Below are 23,223 nucleotides of genomic sequence, written 5' to 3' on the forward strand. Positions count from 1 at the left end.
CATGTGTTTAAAATCCGTGTATATTAAAGCTTACCAGCAGCTCCGTTTTACCAACTTCTCCCTTGAAGGTCCGCAACCAAAAAGGACGCTTCTCATTAATCAGTTGTCTATCTTGGTCATTTTCCTTTTTCTACAACTGTTATACTGTCACTTTTTAAGTTTGGTGTAAACCTCCAGGGTTGTATTTTGGGGGTACTTATTTACTGAAATAAACTGTTCTCACACATCCGACAGCACTTTATCACCAAAGGCGTTGGAAATTTTGTCATTGTGCTTAGACGGATTTGATAGGGACTTTACGGTGGACCAAAGCTTACCCACACCGGCAGATAGGCTACAAAACTCTTAAATGCTCCTCCCATTTTGCCCGCTTGTGTTCATCCACAAGCAATCTGATGCATTGGTTTATATCCCTTATTTGGGGTCGCCGGGGTCGTGCTGTTTTATAAGGTCAAGTTCTCTCGCTAAATTTGCGGCATCCGCCGGAAAATGAGGCCGGATTTCCGGAATTCTTCCGGCGGGAATGAACCAGCCGAGGCGGATTCAATGACCTTGCGGAAAGAACGTTCCCCTTGGCGAGCATCAGTCAGGATAGGGAGGGCAGCAAAACGAATGTCTGTTAAAGGATTTGTAGCCATTCCACTTTCCTTTCTTAAAGTTGATGAAGTTGCGGTTTTCGGTAATGTTGAAGTCGGCAGTTCGCTGGAGCATAAGGAGCTTAGGCAGGTGGTCAGATGCCAATGTTAACATCGGCTGCCAGTTGATGCAGTTTATTATTCCTGCGTTCACGATGGATAGATCTTGCGGACTGTGATAGCTTCCTGCCATACGAGTGGGGGCGTCTCCGTTTATTGTGCAGAACGTCGTTTCTTTTACGTTTGAATGCCTTAGGTCGTGATGGGCATTGAAGTCGCCTAAGATAATGCGATTATCGCCAATGAGTAGTTCTCTGATTTCAGGGCGGTATCCACTGGGGCAACAGGTGACAGGAGGGATGTAGATATTGATGATTTCTAGGTTTACCTCGCCTGACCGGACAGATATGCCGTAACGTTCTAGGACACTGTCTCTGCGGCCGATGTCGGGATAAAATATATTGTATTGCACTGAGTGGTGTGTGATAAACGCGAGACCGCCTCCATTTCCGCTCTTGCGATCTTTTTTGTGGACGTTAAACCCTGAGCAGATCTTGCTGTGAGTTTAATCTCTTCAATCGCAGCAGTGCGGATGTTATGCCGCTTCATGAAATCGACTATATCCGCGATCTTCCCAGTTAATCCATTACAGTTTAACTGCAGAATTCTGAAGTGCAACGGGTGCGACCGTCCTAAAAAGATTATTTTCCGGTAAACGCAGCACAACCATTTATCAGGACCGGGGTCAGGTGTAGGACCCGGATTAGGTTCGATTGCTTCCCGGAGTAGGAGAGTATGGCGCCATCCCGCTGCAAGGATCTGCTGGGAGGATGGCAATTTTTGGTAGGGACGCAACAAACTTAATGGAGTTACACTGAATTGACAGCCCTTGGTCGAGAAAAATCCCGAGCCTCTCCGGTACATAGAACCGGCTGCCTTGGGAAGCCAACTCCAACACATCCTTAGATAGATAAAATCTCCTTAGTAACAAACACTAGCATACATACATACAGTACATATATACATACATACAAACATACCAAAAAAATTTAACTTTGTTTAAAAATTTTAACGAAACCTATACACTTTTTAACGAAAGTGTATTTTTCTTTTTTTTTTTCCAGCTTTGAATACTCGTTTTGGGAGTATTGATGATGGCACGAATTTTTATGTATCCGTATAGCGCCAGGTTGTGCTTGGGTATATATATGTATTTAGTTAGATTTTTATGGCGTCACGCCAGATATTCCGTTAGTTTATGTATGTATGTATAAATTTAAGGTTAGGTTTTTTATTCTCACCACGCCATTTTTTCAATGTAACTGATTCCTATTAGGAGTGCATAAACCGCCCTAACTCCTGGTCAGGGAGGCACTGCATCTCCTAACTCCGCCAAAAAGCTCGAGGGAAGCACAGAAGCCAACCCTGAGGCCTATTTTGATTTTCAACTCAACGCAAAAAGGTCTGAAAAAATCGACGTTGAGTTGAGGATGACACTGGACGTCCACTCGCGCGAAAAGACAAGAATGGAATGCAGTGTATTTTTCAAGAGATGTGTGCATTCTTAACCGCGGTTGCCACACCATGTTTTCACTTGGGAACAAAATTCATCGAAAAAGGACCAAATCTCTAAGAAATGGACCAAATTTTTGTATTCTTTAATTCGTTTACTAACAATTCGGCAATTCACAAATGTATCGAATTTCTTGTAAAACCTTTAATTTCAGCTTGTGGTAAAGCTCAATGTCACACACACATTCGTTTTAAAAAAAAGCCTGATATAAATATATGTTTTAACGAAAACCCTTAGGGGAAAGCCCGTTTGACAAGCCAAACTAGTTCAGTTTTATTTACATAAAATTTTTATTTATCAAATTTATCATAAAATCAGTCCTAAAAGGTAAAAGAAATTGTTTCCAATAGATGGGTGCTCCAATTTTTTTTTAATGATACTCAAATTTACTTCTTTACTCTTCCGTTTACCAATACACTCACACACTTCAATTTTTTTTTTCTTTATTGATGGCGTATTTATAAAATAATACAGAGGTTTTCTCGAAAATATACATTTTGTGTGAGAAGATAGCTTAACGTTGTAAGTTATATTTGCTTACTACGCTGTCAACTGCGTTAGTTACATATATCAAAGTCACATTTAGAGTAATTTATAAACAAGTATGCGTAGTTTATACAAGTTTTTTAATTTACCTATAAAAGTAAAGTTTGATTTGACGTAAGTATATATTGAGTTCTTACCTATTAAAGTGGTAATTGTGATAAGTTTTACTGTTAATGTTTTATTATATGGTTTACAGATCAAAATTATAATTGCGTAGTAGGAGAATTTTAACTTCTCTCTTGAATTCGATCATATTAACACATATCTTAACATTATCAGGCAGTTTATTAAACAATCTTACACCATAACTACGTTTAGAATTTGTGTTCCTTTACGTTCGGAAATAGTAACTCCTTATATTAAATGTATTTCTGAATTGATATGTTGGATTCGCTGTGAAGTTTAGGTTAATATTATGTTTTATTAGATTATTTTTGAGTTTGAAAACAAGTATCAAGGTTTGCAAGACGCTATGCTTTTTGATATCTAGCCTATCTTCATATAAACTAGTTGTAAGAGAAATTTTTGGCAGGAATAGAATATTTTTAATTACTTTATTTTCTAATATTTTTAACTCGCTTATTTTGTTATCTGCGCACCGGTTCCAAATTGGGTTTAAATATGCTATTTGAGACATGAAATATGCATCGTAAAGTAGCCAGAGTTGCTTTCTGGGTATATTATTTCCATTTCGATATATGACGAAGTTTAATGGTATCAACTTAAGTTTCAATTTGCTTACATGTTCGTTCCAATTTAAGTTAGAGTCGAACCATACTCCTAGATATTTCAACTTATCAACCCTTTTAATGGAAGTGTTTTCAAAGTCGAAGCTAGGAAAATCATTAATGGTTGCAATCGGTTTATAGTTACTAAAAATTATGAAATTGGTTTTTGCTAAATTAATTTTTAACAAATTATAACCAAACCACTTTTTTATCTTATCCAAGTCCATCTTAACATTGGCTACCAGTTCCTCTAATGTACTTGCAGAGTACATAAACGTGGCGTCATCAGCATCTACGGCCTAGATTCAGTAAGTACGAATTTTGAAACGAACATATAATTTGTTTTAGGCAAAAATATATATTTTAAAACACACATTTATTGAATCAGATTGACTATTGAAAGGTCCTTAAAGTTTGAACTGCGTAGTAATGTAATTTGGATTACATTTAACTAGGTACGAGAAATTAGTCAACAAAGTTATTATAAAAGTTTCTGGCATTCTGCTCTCCAAGAGAAATAATTTAGCACAGAGTTTATATTATCCTAAATGATGTACGTTGAAATTTTTCAAATATCCAATATTTTGATATAATCATTGTACCTAAAATTACTGAAAATGTGCTTCATATTGATGGTATAATATCGGCAGACAAACTTTTTCTGATTGAACTCTTTAGAGCAGGCTGGAAATATAAATAAACTTTTAATTCTGTAACTGATATAAAATTTGGCAACTGTATAGCAGAAACGCCATTTACTTCCAGACACAAAGATAGAAAATATAGCCGCATCACAGTGTTTGCGGGGGGAATGTGGCACCCGTGTCGTAGGGCGCGATCGCACGCAAATAAAAGAAATAAAAAAGAAGAGTTAGTACCGAGTAGATAACAATATTTATTCACTTTATCAACAATGGAAAATGCAATATTAGATATACGAGATAGAATAATTTATTCACATTACAAATGACAAAACTCCAATTTATGAACGTGATTTACTTGCGGAGAGTAAGGAACTGAAAAAGTTATGAAATTAATTCACTGCACAGTTCGCAATGCACTTGTTAAGTTAACACGTACGAAAATTACTAATGCGAATATTAATTGAAATGACAGTCTCAAATTCGCACTATTAATTAAAATGACACTTTCAAATTACTCAGGCAAAATTATTAAAAGGAAAATGTGGAAATGATTTGGCTCTATACTACTCACCTGGGACTAGTTGCTGGCTCGTGAACGTTCCAAAATAGAAGAAGGAGCCAAGACCGCGAACAAGTCCGCGGCACCTGCCGATAGCTAACTTTCGTTGAGTTTTTCCCCTTCAAAGTTAGCTCTCGGCTGGTGTTAGCCGTTACCGGTATTAATAACAAAATAAATAATGTGCGTGTTAGGGTGGTCCGAAATATTTAGACTGGTGGCCTAAACATGCCGGCCCCTTACGGCGAGCAACTTGAAACTCGGTGAGTACGCCAGCAACCTTTCCAAGGCAGGATAAACTAAATAAATTTAAGAAATATGATATGTATGTATAGTTGGATCGTAAGTACGATCTCCGGCGGACATCCGTGCTCGCAGTAATGCAGCCTCGCTGAACTGTGGATGAAAAAGAAAAGCGTTAGTATTCAAGTACGTGGGGTTGCTTGGTTTAAAATGCACCTTGTGGTATAATTAAAGTTTTTATAGGGGTGGGCTCCAGACACGACGAGGGCGAAAATTGTGGTTTGGGTGAGGAGCCCGCCGACAGTCGACGTGGGTGTGCCTCCGACCATAATACTGGCGTAGACGTCGGCGCCCAAAGTGAGCAACACTGAGGACGATCGGTAAAACGTCGGATCGGCCAGCTTCATGAACTGGAATGGGGCCGCTACCGACGGCTCCAGATTTGCCGTGGGGTTTAACCTGGTATAGTTTGCTATTACGGTGGCTTGGGTCGTGATCTTTCCCGCTACCCCATACTTCCCTCGAAGAACGACGGTGCACCTCGAAAGACGTGCGGTATTGTTACGCTCCAGGTATAGATCCTTGCACAGATTGGCATCGATAATGCTGGTGGGAGCGCAGGCTTCTAACAGGGCGCGGACCAGGTGTAAACGACCTCCTGCCTCAATTCGGACTATGGCTGTCGGCGCGATGGCTATCAATGCTGGAGTTATAGTCGGCGCCGCTAAATTGTCCCGGAGTCTACCACTCCTGAAGTCAGTGGGGGTTTGTTGCTGCCTCACGAGAGCTCGATGGTTGTTGCGCATCTTATTAGAGGCCGCCCTCCCAGTGAACTGTCGTGACGAGCGGGACGGACGCGGTTCCGCGTCGTCACGCTGTTTACCAGTAGGGCGGTGCGATGGGCGGAAAGGACGTGTCTCCGCGCCATCCCCGATTTGTAAGCGCGCGAAAGCGCCGTGCATAGGCGAGCGGTTATCGGGTCTCTCATGACGTAATGGTGGCCGGAATCGCGGCGTTTCTAAGCTGCCCGATTGGGCTACCTCTGCTGCATTGGCCAGCCTCTCTTCTTCCTCTTCTACCTGGACTTGCTGGGCCCATGATTTCGTTTGCTCCGTGACATGGATTGAGAGGACCCCATCCGAGCTCGCATCGTCGTCGTCGTGCTTGCTTTGAGGTGCGACGGCTGATCCTCGTCCATATGTAGCGTCGTGTGATGTGGTTCACTGCAACGTCGGCATCGGTCTTGGCTGGGAAAGATTTCCAGGCGGTGGAACGGGGATAGGCAGTTGGTACAATAGCGGTGAATGAGTATTGCACGTAGTCGCTCCTCAGTCGACATACCACGCTAAATTGGGCACAATCGCACTCCGTGCGGTTTGGTGCACAGACGGCAAGCGATGGTGAACGCATTGGGGCGTGCCTCGGTTTTGGAGCGTTTGACTGCAAATCCAGGCATGTCTGGAAGTGGTAGCGTTTAGTAATATCGCTGCATAGGTTGGTTGGGTGGCTAATTGCCGGAGACCAGGGGTCGATTCTGGCTGACATATTGGTTGACGTAGTCGGGATAATGGATTCATGTGGAGGGCATAATCTTATTAGGTTATTCTGCCGACACAATGACGTGTAGTGGTTGGACCCATTGTTAGGTTTAGTAAACTTTGATTGACATACGCCTAAATTATTTTTAGTTTTGAAAGTAGTTTCATCAGAATGAAAATTCTGATATTGAAAGCCACCAATAGTAAAATTAAGAATTATTAAATATAGACTTAGGACAACTATATTTTTTGGTGTTTGCCTAAGGCAGGCAATACGCGATAATATACGGTATATCACGATAAACCCGTGTGTTGTCACGGCTCATTTTAACTGCCCTACAAATTTGGGTCATAAAACTTACCCACGCCCATGCAAATGTGACTATGAATATAACCTATGACCGTAAAATGACTAGTCAAATGACGTGGAGTGACCAGAGCGTTTTTGCAGGGTTATAGCTGGGGCCCTATTCAGCAACTGTTAGTCTTAAAATGTACACCCTTTCTTCATATAATTTGTATGAAAGAAAAATGTACATTTCAAAACACACAGCCACCGAATAGGGCCCCTGGTGAACGAGATTGTCCCTTAAGCGACGTCGTGGAGATAAATTTGCGACAGATGTAAAGAGGCCTTTATTCGCTGTCTGGGAACACCCTTTGTGTTGATTTGGGCCATGTTGTGTGAGAATCACAAATTGTGGTGTGTTTGTTGATTTCAACACAACCCTGGCGGGAATAGCCTACACTATCGAGTGTGGCAATTCGGTGGAGCTGTAAGCTGATAACTCTTCCGCTCATTGGAGTGAGGCAGATGTGCGGTGCTGCCAATTTGGCAGCGTAATGAGACATAATGGTCATGTCATGTATTTATTTAGGGAAAGCTCGCTTCAGAGTCTTGACGCGACATAAAGTTTATAGTCTTTTCGAAAAAGATTAATTTCTCCCTTGTTTGTAGTATCGAAAGCATATATGACCCTACTTTCTTCTTGCTTGGATTTCAAGCTAAAAGGACTGACGAAACTTTATAGGAAGTTCAGTACACAAAAACAATTCCTATCATGAAAGCGAGACCACTATTGAGTGTGACATGTTTCTGTTTATGTTTTTCATTTTGACTGTGCACTAACCTTTTAACAATGAAAACCATGCAAATAAATCGCGAAAATTATTTCGGTCTCGAGTGGTGCCCTTCTTTTTTCCACAAGAAGGCTGATTTTGATTGTGTTTTTATGCACAAATTTTCAAACTACAAACTTTTGTCTTTTTTTTTGACAAAAGAAGAAAAAACGGCCGAATGTCAAAAAAACTATCGAAATACAACCTGGCGCGTTTGTTTTCAATGAAACCAGGCTGTATCTTCGGGGTTTTCGTTGGTTGATTTTTTTTTTTGTTCGGTTACTAACACTCGAGTTTGTTGGATCCCGCGGATCCGACTTGTGATCCCATGGGGTCGCGCGCAATGTGTTTACGGCGTAAGAAGAGACAAGCAAATGTCATCGAGTGGCAACCTTGATTCGTTCATTCAAAATGTCATTCATTCATGGAAATGAGTATAGAGACATTTTGAATGAATTTTCACTATGAAGAAAAACTTGTGATGGGTAAGTATAAGTATGCCAGTATCGTTCCCTTTTTTATAATTTTATAAATTTTCTAATTTCCTATTTTTTGTTTCATTTCAGCTGACTACTATTCTTTTCTTCTTGGCTACGAATTGTTTCGTAAACTGCATCAGATATAGCACGAGCATGTTCTTTGTGTCCCAAGTGATTTAACATATCAATGCTGGCATTTATCATGGCTACGGGATTGGCAATGTTCTTGCCAGCAATAGCTGTACCAATGTTACGGGTTCCAGGCTCGAAAACAGCGAAATGATCTCCATAGTTAGCTCCTGAAAGTAGGCAAACGCCACCAATTAAACCGCAAATAAAGTTAGATACGATGGAACTATACAAATTGGTCATGTTCATGACATCGAATTGATGTGGATTGGATACCCATTGCATGCCTGTATTGTCAATAATCATATTGTCATGTGCAATTTCGGGATAATCCTTATGTACAGCTTAGTTTCATCGAGGAAAAGACCATCAGATAATTTCATAATATTGGCTTTGTGTATTGTTGTAACCTGTTTGCGATTATTTTGTTTAGAATATTCAAAAGCATAACGTGCTACACGTTCAGCATTTGCAGTAGTCACTACGTTCATACTTTCCACAGTACCGCGTCCAGACTCATGTTCCAACATAGCATATTTACCATCGGTATTTTGACGTACCAATATAATATCGACATTTTTGTGTCTTGACGGGATGAGCGACAATGTATGACCTTAACATACAAGTCAAGTTCGTTACGAATGGCTACATTACGTGAAACCTCATCTATACCATGTGATATTGTTTCAATATTACCCTTAAGGGCAACACCATTTCGCTTTATTGAAGTGATGGCCTATTCCAAGTCTTCATTACCCTCAGTGGAGGGATCAATTTCAATAACTTCGAAATCAACAGGAGCTCCAACAAAACGGACAATTTCGCGTATATAATGCATCAGTTCAGGTCCGATACCACCACCGGGTAGCATAGTGGCGGCATGACGTCCGCCATATTGTGCGGATGCTATATCTTGTCCCATCCATTTTTTCTGTAGTGAGGATTTAGTGTGTGCAAATTCTTCTTATTTCTCTTTGGTTACAAGCATCGGGTCTCCTCGCGCCATAAACGGGACTTGGTTTTGCAACAAGCGTTTTATAAAACGTAAAGCCATTTTTAATTGTTTAACACTTTTTACTTAGTAACTCAATACTAAATAATTTTCAAATACAATTGCCGAATTCTATTGAGAGTGTCAGAGGTAATCCCTACATGGATGTACTGCTCAAAAAGTTACTGTCATGGAAAGCCAATGAGAACCACCTCAATCATAATAATGTCGGATCAGTGACGAGCAGCAATCATAATAGCAATTAACAGCCAAAGAGGCAAAAGAGGGAAATTTGAGTTGACAGAGTTGATTCGCCAACCTCTTTTACTGCTAATAAAAGTGGCTTGGCTTAAATATGATCGAGGTTTTTTTTCCTTTTTTTTTTTTGCAAAAATTAAATATTTTTTAAATTATTTTCCATACATACTAACGTACATACATACATATGTACGCCTCTCAGTGCCTAAATTTATATTTATGTTTACCTACTTTTAATTATTATAAAAATAATGTGAAGAGAAGCAGGGAAATTGTTGCCTTCAATGTGACCCTACGTTCAATAAAAAAAAAAAAAACAACGCAAGCCAGGAAAAGATCTGATTTTATACCAAAATTCCATCCAATCATTGGTACAAACAGGTCACATGCTCATGTGTACCTACAAGAACAATAACTGGTTAATGGAAAGCATCTTCCTTAACTACAAAAATATCAGTTTTCAGAATCTTACAACCAACGCTTAAAAAACTGCCACGTAGCCCGGAAATCATACCGACCTTAAAGAAATTGGGGGCATGTTGGGTCGTGGTTTTCATTCCACTGTTGACTCATTGCTAAAAGACAGGGACATTTTGCAGGTTCATAGAAATCATATTAATACCTTGTGACAGCTACATGGAGTTCCGACTTTTCTATTTACGCGTTTCCATTGATCGGAACCTGCAATTTTGGTGTATCATATGGATTGGGCTATTGCACGAGAGGGACCTGCTCATAATATGCACCCGGTGGTTTAGATCCGGTTACCCTAGCAATGACGAAATAATATCAAGGCTTCGAAATTGGATTCGGATCTACTGCGCTCGGAGGACGACATATGATTATCTTGCTGTATCTGCCAGTTCTATCAGAATACAAGCACCCCGATGATTGGAATTAATTCATGATGGAAAGTAGGTAGTGATGATAGCTAACTCACCTTAATTTCAAATCAGTTACATTAAAGGCGAAACAACGTTGAACAAACTACTGCTTCAAATGCTACTACAGCCAAACCACAAGAACATGATGCGGCAAGAAGAATCGTGGACGGTTGGGATCTTTCTATGGCAACACGACGCAAAACCCAATAACGTTTGGTATGTGACTATCTTTTATAAATTGCAATATTATTGTTTAAGCCGCCTCCAACAATATTCAGACAACGGCGAAAATCCTATGCGCAGCCGTGCGCGGCGAGTGGAAAGGCGCCATTCACTATAATCGTCATCCACAATAATTGCAACGAACCAGTCTAGCACTATTACTCGGCAACCGCGGACGCGCTTCTTTTGTATAGTTATATACACTACATTTATATTAAATTCTTTTAAACATATGTGTTTATTTCTGAAGTTGAAATTGAATTATGATAATTAAAGTTTGAAATTATACTGTGTAAACTGAATTTGGAAAATTATAACGTTTTCGAAAAAACTAAAACAGACCTTTTTATTTAGTGAAGTAGTGCAGCGAAGAAAGACCAAGTGAGTATTCACTTTCATTCATGGTCCTTCGCAGCCATCTTTGGCCCGCCCTAAAAATTACAAACAAAAATTATAAATTTAAGTCGCTCTTTTCGTTTTCGTTCGCCAAAAAACAAAATAATAAAAAATTTGAAACAAAACTACACAAAAGTGTGAAAACAGTGGTTATATATACATACAAAAAAACATATACGAAATAAAAAACGAAAGAAAAAATTAAAAATTTTGTTTCGTGTAAACTGTGCTTTTATACAAAAACATAAAAAAAAATTTCTAGAAATGAGGTTACACAGTTTCAAAGTGCTTTGTTGGAAAAGCAGAAAATATACACTTATAAATTTACCAAAAACAAAAAAATTGCTGGAAAAAGAAAAAAAATCGAAATTTCTTAAAAAAAAAGAGAGGAAAAGTTTTTGTAAATTGTGGGCGCATCATATATAAGTGCCCATATACATACGTATTAATACAAGCAACTACATTTATTCACAAAAAAAAAGTTTGCGAAAATTATTTTTTGGTGCGAAAATCATTTTACAATACAACACAATACAAAACAATCAAAAAATCATCTAAAAACTAGCTTTACATGCAGCAGCAACAACAGCCAGCAAATCATCAGCAACAATCAACAACAACACAATAAGGAGCAACAGAATACAGGAATCGGTGAGTAGGCAGTTTTTTATTTTTCATAAAAAATATATAAAAAATAATAAAACTTTTTTTCCACAAAAGTTATATTATTTTTGTTAACTGCAAAAACATATATATATATATATATATATATATATATATATATATATATCCACATATATACATGAATATTGCGGAAATTTTCTTACCGTTGGTTTTACTGCACAACTTTTTTGCAACCAAAAATTGGTGGAAAATATTCTGCTATACCAATAGGCAAAATCCGCCAATTATATATATATATATATGTATACATATTTCTAGTGATATTTAACCAACAAAAAATTGCTACTTGCCTACTCAAACCCACTGTGCAAGAACAACATCGGCAAAAACTTCTTCTACAGCTGAGTTTACCCCGTTGTTCGCACAGAGCGTTGAACTTGTCGATACAGTTCAACTTCTTCCAAGTGATTTTTTCTTGCTTGCCAGCATATATAAAAACCATAATATTCATACGTACATACTTACATACATGTACAAATAATTTCAAGTTGCTTTTCCAACGTTCCTATTTCTCCACTCTGAGAACATCATACGTGTTTACTCACACGTTCAAATCGCTCTTCCAGCGACATTCTCCCAGCACATAAGCTACATTAGCAACGAGAGCTGTGTACTGCTGATCAAATTTCCCAACCTCTCTCAGATTTGCATTTTTTTCATCTTTCTTTGCTGCACTCTCCTAACAGTGCAATCAAGCGCACTCAGCTTCACAAAAGAAACGCGACATTAAAGCGACGAAGAAGCGAATCAAAACAAACTATTCTGTTTGTAAACATAAACAGAGAAGCTCATCTGATTCACGTGCATACGTTCGCACAAACAAACATATATACATACGTTTGTATATTGCGCATGTACGTTTGTACTTATTCTGTCGTACAAAACTAAGTTTGAGATATTTTCGTCCCTATAGGAACTTTTTAAAAAATATCCCTACAAACCTCAAGTATTATTATTTTCTAATATATACATAACTATATATACCAGTAATTTACAAATACACGTTTATTTCCACACGTATTTTTACACGTATATATTAGTGAAAAGTGTTTGTGATTTTTTTTTTTATTTTATACATTTTGTTTTTACAAAACATTATACATACTACTAAATTCCGAATTTCGCGGATTTAAATCATTTAAGGAACGTCCCCTTGTCCGTGCTAGATTCTATTGTTAAAAAAAAAAAACACAAACACCGCCACCAATTTAAATTCCATTTATTAAATTTCTGTGGCACGAAGAGTTTTCCATCTTCGAATTTTGCGAACGTTCTCTGAGCGGACAAATATTTTATTCGGTTTTTTTGGTGAAAACCCAAAAGTTTGCATAAAATGCCTCTCAGTCCCCCAAAAACGTCCGAAACCGGGACAAAACCAAAAGGTGGCCCAAAGGAAGAAACGGCCAAGGAAAGGTCAACATCCCCCCGCCGGAAATCCAAATCAGTTGACCCATCCGCGCAAAAGTTCATAGCGGAAAGTGACAATCTGATGAGATACTGTGCAAAATTCAACAAAGCACCGATTCAGGATCACACTGAATCGTATCTCATGATAAAGGACAAATCACTAGATGATTATTGGGCACGACTTCAATCGGTTTACGATCTGATATTTTCGAAACCAGACGAAAGTTTCCCTGAAGACTTCAAGAGTTCAGTGCAAGACAAACATTGCGCCTGCCTTGATACGTATGAAGTGACTAAAGCAAAGATTGCCTATCAACTTTCGTTGATCAAAATGATCGCAACGCCGAGTCCACCACCCCGCGTGGACCAACCCCCGGCTGAGGCAAATATTTACCTCAAAGTCCCAGCATGCGACACGGAGACTTTTTATGGTGGCTATGAAGAATGGCCCGCTTTTCGTGATATGTTCACAGCGATGTACATTAACCACCCAAGGCTCTCCCGTGCTCAGAAATTGTACCATTTCGGGTACAAAACGCAAGGCAAAGCCGGCTCCATCGTCAAGCAATATGCGTTGAGCGATGATAACTTTGACCTTGCCTGGGAAGCTTTACGGTCACGATACGAAAACAAGCGAATCCTGGTTGACAACCAGATAAAATCCTTACTGACTCTTGCCACTATTCCATCCGAAAACAGTGAGCAACTTCAGAAATTGCAAAATACAATCAACAACTGCCTATCCGTCCTTCACTCTCAAGGAGTTACGACAGACAGTTGTGATCCGATTCTGGTGTACATTTGTTCATCAAAGCTCCCAGAAACAACCCTGTCACAGGACGCAAACCCTTGCGGCAGAATCTAAAAAGGAAACTTGCCAATGTTGCAACTCCCCGCACCTTATTAGATTCTGTCCACAATTCAAGCGAATGTCTGTGCAAAACCGGACAAACTTCGTAAAACAAGCTAAGCTGTGCACAAACTGCCTTATCAGCACTCATATCATCAATGAGTGCACGAGCAAGTGGTCATGTTCGACATGTCATCAACGGCATCACACGCTGTTGCATGCGAGCCCACAAGCTCAACGTTCCACCCCGCGAACGAATGCACCAATCGTGCAGCACACAACTTCTGAGTCAACACCTCCCGTTCGAAAAACGCAGAATAGCTCCGATTCTAGCGAGCTACCGTGTTGTTCAAAACACGCACCGGTTCAATCATTGCATGCAGCCAATGATAACCAAATTCTCCTTCCTACTGCTATGGTCGCAGTCGAACACGAAGGGGAATTATTTCAACTGAGAGCCCTTATTGATCAGGGCTCGGAAAGATCTTTCATTTCCTCGAAAGTTCAAAAACGGCTGAAACTTCCATTCTTACATTCAAAGTTCGAAATCTCTGGCATGGGTGGACAAGTCGTACAAAAGTCCTCCAAGCTTTGTCCTTTGACACTGGTTGCATCCAAGGCCATGAAAAGGATAAAGGCTCATGCCATTGTGTTGCCGCAACTAACAAAAAATCTACCAACATCCACCATTAGTCGCAAAATCTGGCAGCAGTTCAAACTCCTTGAGCTCGCTGATCCCAATTGCCACATACCGGGTCAGACTGACATGGTTATTGGCAGCGACATACTTCCAAAAATTCTGCTGGAAGGTATAAAAAAGGTGTACGGTAGCATACTTGCGCAACAAACCATTTTTGGTTGGATTCTCAGTCGTCCAATAACTGAAAATGTTGTGTCATTCTCAACACAAGTCCAAGCGTCAAACGAGACACTCAGTTCTCAACTGAGAAAATTTTGGGAAGAGGAGGAAATTCCACAACCTCCACAGATATCCCCGAGGATTAAGCGTGTGAGCAGATATACACAACAACAACGACACGTGCACCAAACGGTCGATACATTGTGCGACTTCCATTCAAGGAAGAGTTTCCTGAAAAACTCTCCCTCGGCAAATCCCGTCCGGCTGCTCTGCAGCAGTTTTTCAGCATGGAGCGATCGCTTCAGAAAAAGGGGGAATTAGGTACAATGTACAACAATGTGTTGCAAGAATATCTCGACCTTGATCACATGGAATCTACCGACCCATGCGAAATAACTTCGAATGGCAAGGTCTTCTAATTTTATTTGCCACATCATGCGGTAGTCAAACCAGATAAGGTCACCACCAAAGTTCGTGTGGTTTTCAACGCCTCTAAAAAATCTGGGTCAGGAAAATCCCTGAATGACGTGCTATACACTGGTCCAACTCTCCAACCAGATCTCATGCTACTAATTCTACAGTGGCGCATGCATAAGTATGTGTTCAATGGAGACATTGAAAAAATGTACCGTCAGATCCTTATACACGAGGAAGACAAAGATTTTCAGCGAATCCTATTTCGCAAATCGGCCAACTCCAAGGTTAGCGATTTCAATCTAAAAACGGTTACATTCGGCGTCAATTGTGCACCATATCTCGCTATTCGTACGTTGCATCAACTATCCGATGACACGAAAGCGACATTCCCGTTGGCTGCAACAATTCAGCTGGATGGCTGTCGCCAGTTATGATCCAGGCCAAGATGCTTCTCCAAGAAATCTGGATGGATGGCAGCGATTGGGATGAAAGCGCCAAACCCGCAACATTATCAAAATGGCAACATTTCGCAGAAAATCTGCCAGCCATTTGCCACATCGAAATCCCTCAATGGGTTAATGTCGCTCCAGGGCAAGATACCCAAATCCACGGGTTCTGTGATGCCTCGGAAAATCATATTGCGCAGCGATTTACATCCGCACACATGTGGGCAACCAAATAACATCTTCCCTTTTGGTTTCGAAAGGCAAAGTTGCCCCCATAAAAACTGCAAGCTTACCCCGCTTAGAGCTATGTGGTGCAGTCCTACTCGCAAAACTGGATTCAACTGTTCGAAAACAGCTCGACTTACAAGCATGCAACACATTGTTATGGTCAGATTCTGAGATTGTACTAGCCTGGCTAGAAAGATCTCCATTGACCTGGAAGACTTATGTGGCCAACCGTACCTCTCAAATTCGAGAATATCTTCCCAGCGGCACCTGGCGCCATGTATCTAGCCAAGACAACCCTGCTGATCTTGGCACCCGTGGTTGCAAGCCGCATGATTTGATAAGCTCTTCACTTTGGTGGCACGGACCACAATGGCTTTCTTTCCACATTTCGGCATGGCCAAACCCGAAAGCAGGTAGCGCTTCCCCACCCGAGAAACGCAAGGTCGAAGCATATCACGCACTCGAGGAAGAGGACGACATTCTTCAACGTTTCTCCTCATACTCTCGAGCTCTCCGTGTGATTGCATACGTGTTCCGCTTTGCGAACAATGCCTGCAACGAATCCAAAGCGGTGGCAACAACACATAATCCCCATCTGACGTACAAAGAGTTGCAACATGTGAAAACGCGGCTTGTGGCAATGGCACAATCTCGCCATTTCGGGGCGGAAAAGAGCGCCTTACAAAATAATATGCCAATAAGCAAAAAGAATTCCCTTCTGGCTCTTGACCCATTTCTGAATGGATACGGGCTCCTACGTATCGGTGGAAGATTGGAACATTCTACAATGCAATACAACGAGAAGCATCCAGTAATCCTTCCTCCGGATTCAAGGCTCTGCCAGTTGTATCTGGAGTTTTTACACCGCCTGCTTCTTCATGCAGAAATGCGGTTAATGCTCCAAATGGTGAGGCAAGAGTACTACGTACCAAAACTAAAGCCTCTTATAAAGAAATGCATTTTTCAATGCAAATCTTGCACGCTTTTCAAACAGAAAACGCGCACGCAAATAATGGCAGCTCTACCACCTGAGCGCTGCAATTTCTCACTCCCCTTTTCCACAATAGGAGTAGACTTTGCAGGTCCATTCCAAATAAAAGCATCGGTTCTGAGGTCGACCACTATCATAAAAGGGTACGTGGCTGTATTCGTCTGTTTTTCCACAAAGGCAGTTCACCTCGAGCTATGCTCGGACCTTACTACTGAAGCCATTCGAGCAGCATTCGCCCGATTCGTTGGCAGACGAGGTTATCCCTCAAAAATGATGAGCGACAATGGTAAAACGTTCATTGGCGCTCAGCGCGCACTCGAACGCGACTTCGTTAACTTTCTTAACGAATGCTCTGCGGACATTGTGCAAAAATATGCCCCCCAGGGAATAAACTGGCAGTATATTCCACCCAGCGCCCCTCATATGGGCGGCTTGTGGGAATCCGCAGTAAAAAGTTTTAAAAGCCACTTCAAAAAAAACGCTGCATCCCACAAGTTTACATTCGAAGAATTCACGACGCTGTTGGTGCATATTGAAGCAGTTCTCAATTCAAGGCCTCTAGCCTCACTATCCCAGGACCCAGCTGACTTCACAGCGCTCACTCCGGGTCACTTCCTTCGAGTTGCACCGCTATTAGCCATTCCTGAGCCAAACGCGGAAGACCTCTCCTGGATAAATCGATGGGAAAAACTCAAATCGCTTCATCACCAATTCAGTCGACGCTGGAAAGAGGATTATATGAAGGACCTTCAGAAGCGCTATAAATGGCAAACGCCACAGCGAAATCCTCAACCAGGCGACCTCGTCGTAATTAAAGAAGAATCACTCCCACCCACCGAGTGGCGTCTGGGACGAATCGAGAACGTTCGCCTCGGACCTGACAACCATGTTCGGGTTGTAGAGGTTCGCACCCAAAATTTGCTTGTCATGCGCCCCTTAGTTAAACTGTGCTTTCTGCCAATGGAGAACTCTTCGAGCACAGCGCTCTAAATATACGTTTCCCCTGTATCATTAAATTTCCGTATCATCCGCTTTATCCAACTACTTCTCGTTTCTCTCTCTGCTCTTGTACTTTCAGGACGACACCATCATGGCATCTCGACCAGCATGTCCACTGGCTCCCACGGCAGAGACCGACAACTGCCTTCAGTGTCGGCTCTGCCACCGCTACCACGCGCTGCGGACCTGCCCGGCTTTTAAGGCGATGCGGCCACCGCAGCGTGCAACAGTGGCCAGGGCCCAGGGTTACTGTTACAATTGCCTAGCCCTCACACATACAACGGGTGAATGCGACTCCCGAGGGTCGTGCAAAATTTGCGGCCTGGCGCATCACACCCTCCTACACGAAGGGCCGAAAGGGCGACGAGGGCAGCACAAAGCCCCAACATTAAAAAAAGGGGGAGTACCATGGAAACCGGCATCACCGAAGAAGAAGAGAGAGAAGAAGTCCACCTGCGCCTGTAGGGCACAAAAGGCGCAACCGGCAACCAAACCCGCGGCAACCCCCAAAATGGAGCGGACGGCCAAGCGCACGATCGCGCGCACTTCACAAGGCCTGCAAACGGCGCAATGTCAACGGCGCAACACCAGCCGCGCCTTAGATACGACCATCCGCGCCCTGCAGGAACTGCAGAAGGTGCTCACCAGCACCTCCCTGCAGGGCGGGCAGGATGTTTAAGCCGCCTCCAACAATATTCAGACAACGACGAAAATCCTATGCGCAGCCGTGCGCGGCGAGTGGAAAGGCGCCATTCACTACAATCGTCATCCACAATAATTGCAACGAACCAGTCTAGCACTATTACTCGGCAACCGCGGACGCGCTTCTTTTGTATAGTTATATACACTACATTTATATTAAATTCTTTTAAACATATGTATTTATTTCTGAAGTTGAAATTGAATTATGATAATTAAAGTTTGAAATTAAACTGTGAAAATTGAATTTGGAAAATTATAACGTTTTCGAAAAAACTAAAACAGACCTTTCTATTTATTGAAGTAGTGCAGCGAAGAAAGACCAAGTGAGTATTCACTTTTATTCAATTATTTTTACCTTTGCACTACTCATACCGTCTATGTAATACTTCAATATGGGTAGTAACAAATCGTGTAATGTAAGACAATTACTTATTTTTGTCCGTTATCCAAATAGAAGAGGCTATCAGACAACATAAAATCTTCAATGGGAAGTAAAATATTTACTTCCTTTAGGGGGGGGGGGGGGGGGGGGGTGTATTTGTATTCGAGAGCGGGGTTTAAGGGGGTTTGTTATAACGGGTGTGAGTTACAAGTCTCCCTAACCCTCACTGGAGGGTGGTAGTAGGACCAATTTCGTGATTGGTCTGGTGGTTTGTCCCCTTGCCGTATCTAGTTCGACCACTCGAACTCGGTTATCGGGGCCATAGTGAAGGTTGGATATCCGACCTAGTCTCCATTCGTTGGGTGGCAGATTGTCCTCTTTAATGACGACTAAGTCCCCCTGCTTCAGATTCGATTGTGGATGCTTCCACTTAACGCGCTTCTGCAATTCGGTGAGATACTCAATTTTCCACCGTTTGCAGAAGGTTTGATGCAGCGCCTTAAGTTTTTCCCATCGATTGACGAGTGAAGCTCGATTCTCGCTGACGTCAATCTCGGGTGGCGCTAGTAGATGGCCCCCCACTAGGAAGTTCCCGGGGGTAAGTGGCTCCAGGTTGGACGGGTCATTTGAAGATGGGCTCAGGGGTCGGGAGTTGAGACAAGATTCAATCCTACACAGGAGGGTGCTAAACTCCTCGAGAGTGAATTTGTGATCCGATGCGATTTTTGAGGGAGCAGCTGTTGGAATGAAATGCCATGTGAGGGTTTGGTGGGACTATTTAGAGAGGGTTTTGTCGCGCGCATCAACGAGGAATGCCTTGAACTCTGAGCGGAGAGCCCTCGACGCACCGACAAAGTTCGCCCCGTTGTCGGAATAGAGGTTTTTCGGGCATCCTCGACTAAACGCTGCTAGAAACGCGGCGGAGCTGAGGTCGCTAGTCGCCTCTAAGTGGATCGCCTTAGTCGCAAAACAGACGAATAGGCAGACGTAACCCTTAGACATGCGGCATCCTCGTCCGCTGTAAGACTTGATGTCAAATGGTCCGGCAAAATCCACCCCGGTGTTGGTAAATGCCCTAGAAAAGGTAGTGCGTTCCGCTGGGAGAATTCCCATGAATTGCGTCGGGGAACGTTTGCGGAATAGCGTTCAGGTCTTGCAGTTGTGGATGATGGATCGGATCATGTTATTTACCCGAGGTATCCAATACTACGTGCGTAGGAGCCGCAGCATTAGTTGGTTTCCGCCATGTATGGAAATGGTGTGTATAAACTGGACTAGGAGACGGGTGAGTCGGCAGGCGTAAGGGAGGATTATCGGGTGACGCTCGTCGACGGGAACGTCCCTAGATGCGTTGAGGCGACCCCCCTCCCCCCCCGAAGGACATTATCTTCGTCGATAAAGGGGTCTAGAGAGAGAATCTCGCTTTGGTCGCGATGGGTTTCCTAGTTCTCAGAGAGCTTATTTCTTCGGCATAGTGGTTGGTTTGGGATATCCTGATGAGGCGGCTAGTCGTAGCCTTGATTTCGTCAGGCGAAATCTGGTGCGACTCTGCTTTAAAGGACGTTTTAGTTTTTGGATGAGTTCTATTCGAGAATCTTATAATGTAGGAGATTACCCGAAACGCTCTTGATAGATCGGAAAACCGATCAAGAATATCCTCGCTATTGTTGATGTTTGTTGCTGCATGCACTTTTACTCGTTTTTCTTCGATGTTTGTGTGGTACTCCTGTTCGCCTTGAGATGGCCATTTCGCTTTGCCTTCTTGCAGCCAAGAAGGTCCCTGCCACCACAAAGAGTTGTCGACTAGGTCCGTGGCTGGAAGTCCTCTGCTGGCTAAGTCCGCTGGATTTGATGCAGACTCGACATGATGCCATGCTTTAGTTCCTACCTTCTCCACGATTTTTGTTACCCTGTGAGCTACAAATGTTGACCAGGAACAAGGGGGTTTTCGAATCCATGCTAGGACGATGGTCGAATCTGTCCATAGGTGAATGGTAAATGTGTCTAAGTTCAGGTTTTCCATCACAGTTTCCAAAGTCTCAGCCAGCAAGACGGCACCACATAACTCCAATCTTGGTAGTGAAATTGTTTTGACTGGTGCCACCCTCGTTTTTGCCATGAGTAGACTAACGTAGATCCTATCGTTGATTTTAGCTCGCACGTAAACCGTAGCCGCGTAGGCCTTTTCGGAAGCGTCGAAGAAGCCGTGAATTTCTATATCGTTGGTTGGGCTGAAGTGCACCCACCGAGGTATACGAATCCGGTTAATGGCGGGGTACTCCTGCATAAAGGTTTGCCACCGATCTAAAGTGATTGGGGATACCGGTTCATCCCAATCCGTCCCCTCCAGCCAAATGTTCTGCATTAATCATATGTATTTAATTAACGAGCTTTGCTCATATTGCTTTATACAATGGTTTTTGTAATTGATATTAGAGAAAAATTGTAAGTTTACAAACGGCGATGGTTACTAGGACATGTTTCTGAATTTCAAAAGGAATATAAACAAAAAGGCAACTCTTAGAGACCAATTGTACAGCGAACAACGGGACATTCATATGGCTTAGCAGCTAAACGCTTGCACTGATATGAATGTTGGAGATTCGAGTTCAACGCTCAGCTCCCGAAAAGCTAGCTGATGAAGAAGTGAAATTCAGAAACATGTCCTAGTAACCATCGCCGTTTGTAAACTTACAATTTTTCTCTAATATAAATTACAAAAACCATTGTATAAAGCAATATAAGCAAAGCTTGTTAATTAAATACATATGATCATATTGATATAATAGTAACAGCGGAAGTATTAAAAACAAATACTGTAAAAATCGGAACAAATGTTACTAAGCTTTCAAAAGCGCGCCTAAAAATCATATCCACACCATTAGGAATAAACTACATACAGAGTGTATGTGCCTACATGGTGATCAAAAGGAATATAAACAAAAAGGCAACTCTTAGAGACCAATTGTACAGCGAACAACGGGACATTCCTATGGCTTAGCAGCTAAACGCTTGCACTGATATGAATGTTGGAGATTCGAGTTCAACGCTCAGCTCCCGAAAAGCTAGGTGATGAAGAAGTGAAATTCAGAAACATGTCCTAGTAACCATCGCCGTTTGTAAACTTACAATTTTTCTCTAATATCAATTACAAAAACCATTGTATAAAGCAATATGAGCAAAGCTCGCTAATTAAATACATATGATCATGTTGATATAATAGTAACAGCGGAAGTATTAAAAACAAATACTGTAAAAATCCGAACAAATGTTACTAAGCTTTCAAAAGCGCGCCTAAAATCATATCCACGCCATTAGGAATAAACTACATACAGAGTGTATGTGCCTACATGGTGATCAAAAGGAATATAAACAAAAAGGCAACTCTTAGAGACCAATTGTACAGCGAACAACGGAACATTCATATGGCGTAGCAGCTAAAGGCTTGCACTGATATGAATGTTGGAGATTCGAGTTCAACGCTCAGCTCCCGAAAAGCTAGCTGATGAAGAAGTGAAATTCAGAAACATGTCCTAGTAAACATCGCCGTTTGTAAACTTACAATTTTTCTCTAATATCAATTACAAAAACCATTGTATAAAGTAATATGAGCAAAGCTCGCTAATTAAATACAAATGATCATGTTGATATAATAGTAACAGCGGAAGTATTAAAAACAAATACTGTAAAAATCCGAACAAATGTTACTAAGCTTTCAAAAGCGCGCCTAAAAATCATATCCACGCCATTAGGAATAAACTACATACAGAGTGTATGTGCCTACATGGTGATCAAAAGGAATATAAACAAAAAGGCAACTCTTAGAGACCAATTGTACAGCGAACAACGGAGCATTCATATGGCGTAGCAGCTAAAGGCTTGCACTGATATGAATGTTGGAGATTCGAGTTCAACGCTCAGCTCCCGAAAAGCTAGCTGATGAAGAAGTGAAATTCAGAAACATGTCCTAGTAACCATCGCCGTTTGTAAACTTACAATTTTTCCATAATATCAATTACAAAAACCATTATATAAAGCAATATGAGCAAAGCTCCTTAATTAAATACATATGATTAATGCAGAACGTTTGGCTGGAGGGGACGGATTGGGATGAACCGGTATCCCCAATCACTTTAGATCGGTGGCAAACCTTTATGCAGGAGTACCCCGCCATTAACCGGATTCGTATACCTCGGTGGGTGCACTTCAGCCCAACCAACGATATAGACATTCACGGCTTCTTTGACGCTTCCGAAAAAGCCTACGCGGCTACGGTTTACGTGCGAGCTAAAATCAACGATAGGATCTACGTTAGTC

General features: G+C 41.7%; 1 protein-coding gene and 1 pseudogene across 4 annotated transcripts in view; both read right to left on the minus strand.

Annotated features, from left to right (window-relative positions):
- Cad86C (Cadherin 86C) overlaps nucleotides 1-23,223 on the minus strand; it is a 2,678,031-nt gene that overhangs the window by 1,404,971 nt on the left and 1,249,837 nt on the right. The gene's annotated exons all lie outside the window — the stretch shown is intronic.
- Nucleotides 8,140-9,404, minus strand: LOC137248268 (isocitrate dehydrogenase [NAD] subunit gamma, mitochondrial-like; annotated as a pseudogene).

Source organism: Eurosta solidaginis, chromosome 1 (assembly GCF_040869045.1).
Source record: "Eurosta solidaginis isolate ZX-2024a chromosome 1, ASM4086904v1, whole genome shotgun sequence".
Taxonomy (NCBI): domain Eukaryota; kingdom Metazoa; phylum Arthropoda; class Insecta; order Diptera; family Tephritidae; genus Eurosta; species Eurosta solidaginis.